Genomic DNA, 8,829 nt, shown 5'->3' with positions numbered 1-8,829 from the left:
TTTGCCACTGGCAACTTCTACAACTAGAGCATCATCAAGTTTTTCTATAGGCAATACTAGTCTTCCACCAAATTTATGTGATATAAAGGAGTAATTTGCTCCAGAATCAAACAATATATTGGCAGACAATCCATTTACAAGAAAGGTACCTGAAGCGACGTCCGCTTCTTCCTTCGCGGCTTCCAGGGTCATCTAGAAAGCTCTGGCTTTTGGCTTCGGTGGGACATTGGGCCTTGCCGCCTCCTTCTTCTTCAGGCAATCCTTAGCAATGTGCCCTTCTTCATTGCATCCATAACACACCCTCTTGTTGGATGTACACTCGTTGGCGTAATGCCCTGTCCTTCCACATTTGTAGCAAGTCACCTCTTCGCTACATTTCCCCGAGTGTTTCTTTTTACACTTCTTGCACCACTTTGCTTTGTTTCCTCCTCCTCCAGATTTCTTTGAACCAGACTTGTTCTTCTTGTTAGATTTTGACGACCCATCAAACTTCCTTTTTTCGCCAATCTCAACCTTGTTGGCGGCCCTTCCCTTGATCATTTCCTCAACAGACTTGGCAGCCCAGATAGCTGCCTCCAGAGTAGGTGCCTGGCGGACAGACACTGCGTACTCCCATGGAAGTCCCTTTGCATACTTATCAACTTTCGTCAGCTCGTATGGAACGATGTCCAAATCAAACTCCATTTTGTCAGTGAAGGCATTGGTGTATTCATCAATGGACATGTTTCCCTTCTTCAATGTCAGGAATTGGTTCTCTAGCTCAAGCAGATTTTGGGCTGAGCAGTACTTGCACTTGAAGTGTACCATAAATTCTGCCCAAGTCAACTGCAGTGGCTCATTGGGGCTTAGGCTCTTCCCCAGAGTGTTCCACCAGCGAACATCGCCACCTCTGAACTGACGCACTGCAAATGTGGTTTGTAGCTTGCCTTTTCAACCACATGTTATGAACGCCAATTCCATCTCCGATATCCAGTCCATGACTCCAATCAGATCCTCTTTCCCCATGAAATTGGATGGCTTGCAAGTTGTGAAGTCCTTATACTTGTATTCGTTCCTCTCGACTCCGTCATCATGGTTGTTCCTCCTGATCACTGGGGGTTCCACTTGACTGACAGTGCGGCTGTTATTCCCTTCTTCAGACTCTCCTTCATTCAGTTCTGGTTGCTCAACAGGCATCGAAGGTTCATTTCTGTTATTCAGCAACAATTGTCTCATCTCTTCTCTTTGTTCAGCCATCATTTCCCGAATCATGGTTTGAACTCCAACCATAGTGACTGGCTCGGGTGCAGCTTCTACGATTGGCACTTGCTCAATCCCTTGGGGTTGAGGCTGCTGATTCCTGTTTCCATTTGCGTTTCCAGCTCCACTTCGGGTTCTTGCCATTTCGATCTATACACCAAATTAGGTGAATTCAGATCTTTATTCATGATAGATGTTTAAATTCTCCTTATCACTCTGAAACGTTACATGCTAGTTCTAATATCGTAATCGAACGCTTAGAATCCTAAACACATAAGGTTTCCTAGATCCGGTCGGCAACAGACCATAGATCCGAACAAATAATAGCATACAAGGCAAACATAGAGCATTTAGCACATAAAAGCATTTTAGGCATCTTTCCTAAAATAAACTAGTGCTCGTGTCTAAAATATGGAAGACACTTATCTCACGAGTATCGCTTAGCATTCTAAGTTTAAGTCTAGAAATCCTACAAATTCCTAGTTCGCTTAAACTAATGCTCTGATACCAACTGTGACATACCCATTTTTACGGCCAGAAAAGACCGATTTCGTTTATGCTTTTTAATAAAAATCAGAGTAACTTCTTAAGAAAAGTATTGCGGAATTTGTTCCTAAAACAAAATATGATATAAATTTATCAAAGCATTTCTTAAAGAAATGTATTTTCATTACATTACAAAACCTCGGGATTTCAATCATCGATATAGACCATAAGCATAAACCAAAAAGAAATAAACATCTTAGGCCACAAAACACTATCTGGCCTCAAATCCATAATCTCTCGTCAAGTCATCCAACTATGCTTTTGCCACTACCTGTAATATAAGAAAACTGAGTGGGTCAGGCTGGGGAACCAGGTGAGCATATAGGGTTTTCAACCCACAATAATAAATTCATTATTTATTTTCATCAAATCACTAACCCGATTACCCGTTCCAGTTATCCTCACTTTACGTCCCTAAAGCATCTATTATAAAGGACCTATCCTAAGGAATTTCATCGGGATGGGCACTACTTCTAAGGGGATTCCTCAGCCATATGTGTCCGTAAGGCAACCATGGGGGGATGGAGTACATCTTCAAAAACACCTACAGGTTGCGAGCCTGCTAGCGTTCCACTGGACTGTCTAGAAAAGTCCGTGGTCATCATCTATACTCCGCTAGACGACTGGATCATCTTAAACATCGTAAACATCGAGGCCTCTCATCATTTTATCACACATCATCTATTTCATTAACCCATATTCTACCCAACATATTTGTAGATATAAAATACATACATGGTCCAGATCTGTAAAACAAAGCTTACATATTTCATCCAGCATAACTTTCTAAGCATAAAATACATATACAGTCTAGATCTAAAAAATAATGTTTACATCTTTCATCCAGCATAACTTTCAAAGCATAAAATACATATACGGTCTAGATTTGAAGAAAAAGTTCAGATCTGAAGGAAAGAAGTTCAGATCTTTATTCCAACATATATCTCAAAGTATACAGTTTAGATCTGAGATGAGAAAGTGTAGATCTGAAGGAAAAAGTTTCGGTTATGAAAGAAAGAAGTATAGATCTTTCATCCAACAAACGTCTCAGGTAAACAGATAACATATATATACACATAGCACGTAATTTATATAAAATACTTCATATCTATGTGTAAGATGAAAGTGACTATACACTCACCTGATACGGAGTGATTCCGAACTCAGACAACGCTTCGCTTCTATTAATTTATTTCCTTTCGACGAAACAGCGGGTTTTTATCAAAAACCGGGCTTCGCTGGAGCAGCGTTTCCGAACCGAAAGGCTCTTTTTCTCGAGGCTGAGGGAGCCTCGGGGCTTCCTTCGGGTGCTATGGGGCTTACCTAGACTTAAGAAATCAGGATGGGGATTTCAGTCAGGACATGAGTTCAGCTCGGGATCTTAGATCGTGCATGTACGCTCGATTATGGGTATGTTCGGAGTAGTAGTCAGCGAAAGACCATGGTCAGCGGTTGAGTAGTAGGAAAGTGATATAAGACTACGGGATAGCCGTAGCATTCACTAGTAGTCGGTCAGCGTGGAAAGCGTTGTATGACTGCGGGATAGCCGTAGCATTCACTAGTAGCCAGTCGACGGGGGAAGTGTTGTAAGACTGCGGGATAGCGGCAACATTCACCAGTGGCCAGATAGCATGAGAAGTGTGATAAGACTGCGTGGTGGTCCGTAGCATTAGTTAGCAGGTAGTATAGAAGTGTTGTAAGACTATGGGGTGGCCCATAGCATTCACTAGTTGGCAGATGGAGTAGGAACGTTGTAAGACTGCGGGGTGGCCCGTAGCATTCGTATATTGGTATAGTAAGACTGCGGGGTGGCACGTAGCACTCGTCAGTTAGCCGTTAGTATATTGGTATAGTAATACTTCCGGATGGCCCGTAGCACTCGTCAGTTAGCCGTTAGTATATTGGTATAGTAGGACTGCGGGGTGGCCGTAGCATTAATTAGTGGTCAGCTAGTATGCGAGCGTAAGACTGCGGGGTGGCATGTAGCATTCGTCGGTACCTATTCGGCAGTAAGAATGTATCAGATGCGTGACTCACCTGTGGAGTTTTTCAGATAGGTTAGTGTGACATCCCCATTTTCACGGCCAGAAAAGACCGATTTTGTTTATGCTTGTTTGAAAATCAAAGTAACATTTTAAATAAAAGTGTTGCGGAATTTGTCCCAAAACAAAATATGATAAAGATTTATCAAAAGCATTTCCAAAGAAATGTATTTCATTAAAAGACTCGGGATGTCATGTTCGATACATATCAAAAGCATAAACAGTACAATATAAGCCTTACTACATTATTTCATATCTACAGGCCTATATCCGTAATCCCTCATCCAAAACATCACATCTATGCTCGAGCGCCACTACCTGTAATACATGAAACTGAGTGGGTCAGGCTTGGGAGCCTGGTGAGCACATAGGGTTTTCAACCCACAATAAATAAGTTTATTAATTTCATTAATCAACAATAACCCGATTACCCGTTCCCGTTATCCTCACTTTACGTCCCTAAACACCTATCATAAGGGACCTAGACTAAGGATCATCATCGGGATGGACACTACTGTTAAGGGGGTTCCTTAGCAATAAATGTCCTAAAGGCAACCATGAGGGGGATGGAGTACACCGGTGAACACATCGTTCACAAACACCTACAGGTTGCGAGCCTGCTAGCGTTCCACTGGACTGTCTAGAAGAGTCCGTGGTCGTCATCTATACTCCGCTAGATGACTGGATCACCAACAACATCGAGGCCTCTCATCATTTTATCAGACATCATCTTATTACATCTACCCATGTATTACCCCAACATTTTTGTAGATATAAAATACATATACTGTTTAAATCATGAAAAACGTGTATAAAAATCATTCATCCAACATAGACAGCAAGTATTCAGATAATATGCACACATAGCACGTAATTTATATAAAATACTTCATATCTATGTGTAAGATGAAAGTAACTATGCACTCACCTGATTAGGTGGTGACTCGGTACTCGAACAACACTTCGTTATCTCAAAACAATTTTTCCTTGGTCAAAACCTAGTATTAATACCACTAGGGTTTAGTTTTAACGTTAACCGCGACTAATTAATAGTCTGGCTATTATTATTATTATATAAGCGTTAAATAACACTCAATATAACTCATAATAATAAATGTCCTAAAGGCAACCATGAGGGGGATGGAGTACACCGGTGAACACATCGTTCACAAACACCTACAGGTTGCGAGCCTGCTAGCGTTCCACTGGACTGTCTAGAAGAGTCTGTGGTCGTCATCTATACTCCGCTAGATGAATGGATCACCAACAACATCGAGGCCTCTCATCATTTTATCACACATCATCTTATTACATCTACCCATGTATTACCCCAACATTTTTGTAGATATAAAATACATATACTGTTTAAATCATGAAAAATGTGTATAAAAATCATTCATCCAACATAGACAGCAAGTATTCAGATAATATGCACACATAGCACGTAATTTATATAAAATACTTCATATCTATGTGTAAGATGAAAGTAACTATGCACTCACCTGATTAGGTGGTGACTCGATACTCGAACAACACTTCGTTATCTCAAAACAAATTTTCCTTGGTCAAAACCTAGTATTAATACCACTAGGGTTTAGTTTTAACGTTAACCGCGACTAATTAATAGTCTGGCTATTATTATTATTATATAAGCGTTAAATAACACTCAATATAACTCATAATAATAGCCCAAATAATTATTTTAAGGACCTAATAACATTACTATAATTATTTAAAAGTTATATTAAAAATTGCGTAGTCGTAGCTCACTTACAGCGGATTTTAAAGAAAACCGGGCTTTGCTCGGAGCAGCGTTTCCGAAACCGAAAGACCCTTTTTCTCGGGACTCTGGGAGCCTCGGGGCTTCCTTAGGGTGCTAGGGGATCACCTAGGCTTAGGGGAGGGTTAAAACCCTTAGAGAGAGAAAGTTATTTAGAGAGAGAAAGAAAATGGTGTGAAAAACCCGGAGACCCTCGCAGGTATTTATAGTCGCGAAGCCTCTCGGTTACGCTGGGCGTCCAGCCGTCTACGCGGGGCGTAGGCTTCAGATAAGATCACCAACTCGGATCCAGCTGGCTCGCACGCGCCTACTCTCGGAAGTGGATCAGATCAGTACGTCGGGCGTACTCAATTTCGGACGCGGGGCGTAGCGAAGGGCGACGTGTCCTTCATCCGAAGCGAGCTGTGATCAGCAAGCGACGGTCCAGATTATGCCAAGTCATCAATCGAGCAACAAACTTCGCAAATTCGAGTCTAAACTTTAAAAATTCGTATCTTTCTCATACGAGCTCCGTTTTCGACGTTCTTTATATCCACGCGTAGGCGGGAACGCGCTCTACAACTTTCGTTTAGACTCCGTCGGTTAATTTTGACTTTATTTTAAAAGTTATATTTTTAATAGGCCGGGACAGGATTGGTCCGTTAAAAATTCATAACTTCCTCATCCGACGTCCGTTTCCGTCTGTCTTTTTATCGTTGTGCTACTATTAACGAGATCTTCGATTCTAGTTTAGGTTGTGTCGGCTAAAAACCGTTCGATCTAATATTCGAACTTCGGGCTGTACATTGCTAAGCCGAAACTTCGAAAAATCATAACTTCCTCATACGAAGTCAGATTTGGGCGTTCTTTTTATGGACGCTCTCGGTTTAACGTTTTCTACGACTTTCATTTAGATCTCTAAGGCTAAAAATCGCTCTATCGTAAATTCACTATTTACGCTTCCCGGTAACGTGCCGGTTTCATCATGAAACTTCGACGGGTCATAACTTCTTCGTTATAACTCGGATTTCGGCGTTCTTTATATCTCCGGAATCCTTGTTTCGACCACTACGACTTTATGTAAAGATATCGGGCTTATCTCATACTTTAATTTTGACGCTTATTTTTATTCTTTATTAATTATACATTTATAATTAAATAATAAGCACATAAATTCACATAATTCACAAAATACTCAAATATTTCATCTTTATTACATCAAACGAGTTACAATAGTTGACCTAGACTATTACATCGTCTAAAAATGCTTAGCCCCGAAACCCAGGCGTTACAATTCTCTCCCCCTTAGGATGATTCCGTCCCGGAATCATGCGTCAGCAAACAGATGCGGATAGCGACTCATCATGTCATCCTCTGTTTCCCAAGTGAGATTCGGCCCATTCGAATGTTTCCACTGGACTAGCACTAAGTCGACCATCTTGCGTCGTAACTTCTTAGTCTTACGGTCAACAATTGCCTCGGGCTCTTCAATCAGCCTCTTGTTTTCATCCATTCTTAACTCTGAGATTGGAATTATATCGGGAACTTCTCCCGTGAACTTCCTCAAATAACACACATGGAAGGTGTTATGAATACCATCGAGTTCTTCGGGCAATTCCAGCTTGTAAGCTTGATTCCCAATCTTCTGATGAACTTTGAACGGTCCAATAAACCTTGGACTTAGCTTTCCTCGTTTCCCGAATCTTATAAGTCCCTTCCACGGTGAGACCTTAAGCAAAACCGAATCCCCAACTTCGAAGGTCATCGGTCGTCTTTTCTTGTCAGCATAGCTCTTCTGACGATCCTGAGCTGCTAACATCCTTTCCCTAATCACCTTCAGCTTCTCAGCAGTCTCATGGACTATCTCGGGGCCCATAAAATGCTTTTCTCCAGCCTCAAGCCAACAAGAAGGCGTACGACACTTTTGTCCGTACAAAGCTTGATAGGGTGCCATCTTGATGCTCGAGTGGAAACTGTTGTTGTAGGAAAATTCTACCAAAGGTAAGTGCTCATCCCAGTTACCTTGGAACTCGAGGGTACATGCTCTCAACATATCTTCAAGCGTTTGAATCGTTCTTTCGCTCTGACCATCAGTCTGCGGATGATAAGCTGTACTTAAACACAATTTCGTACCCAATTCCTCTTGTAGACTCCTCCAAAACCTTGACGTAAATCGACTATCACGATCTGATACAATTGTAAGAGGAACACCGTGAAGTCTTACTATCTCTTTCACGTAAGCATTTGCGAGCTTATCCATATACCACCTCTCGTTGGCTGCTATGAAGTGTGCACTCTTAGTGAAACGATCCACGACTACCCAAATCATGTCGTGGCCGTTCTTCGTCCTGGGCAGTTTAGTCACAAAATCCATGGTGATGTCTTCCCATTTACCCATGGGTACAGGTAAAGGTTCTAAACTCCCATATGGTTTCTGATGTTGTGCCTTAACTCTTGCACATGTTACACACTCAGCCACATACTTCGCAACATCGAGCTTCATCGTCGGCCACCAGTAGTAGGGTTTTAGGTCCCTATACATTTTAGTGCTACCGGGATGAATCGAGTACATGGTCTTGTGAGCTTCTTCCATCAGAAGATCTCTTATTCCTCCCGTCTTAGGTACCCAAATCCGTTTTTGGAATACCTTCAGTCCTCGACGGTTTGTACCGAATACCAACGTCATTCCCAAATGTTCTTCTTTTCGGTCATTCTTTTCTGAAGCTTCTTCTTGAGCTTTCTTTATACTTTCCACAATGGTCGAGACAACTTCTATTCTCAACGCTCTTGGCCTTTTTCTTTCAAGATTGACTTTCCGACTGAGAGCATCAGCAACAACATTTGCTTTACCGGGGTGATAAAGTATCTCACAGTCATAGTCCTTGAGTAATTCCAGCCAGCGTCGTTGCCTCATGTTCAATTCCTTCTGATTAAAGAGATACTGGAGACTCTTATGATCAGTGAAAAGCTTGCACTTCGTGCCATAGAGGTAATGCCTCCATATCTTTAGAGCAAAAACTACCGCTGCCAACTCCAAATCGTGAGTGGGGTAGTTCTTTTCGTGCTCCTTCAATTGTCGAGATGCGTATGCTATCACCTTTTCTCTTTGGGTCAGAACACAACCCAACCCGACTCCAGATGCGTCACTATAGACCGCGAAGTCTTCAACTCCATCGGGTAGAGAAAGAATCGGTGCTTCACATAACTTCTTCTTTAGCTTCTCGAATGCTCCTTCGTGCTTCT

Source organism: Lactuca virosa, chromosome 5 (assembly GCF_052849685.1).
Source record: "Lactuca virosa cultivar CGN04683 chromosome 5, Lactuca_virosa_CGN04683_v6, whole genome shotgun sequence".
Lineage (NCBI taxonomy): Eukaryota > Viridiplantae > Streptophyta > Magnoliopsida > Asterales > Asteraceae > Lactuca > Lactuca virosa.
Note: the sequence above shows the minus strand (reverse complement) of the source record.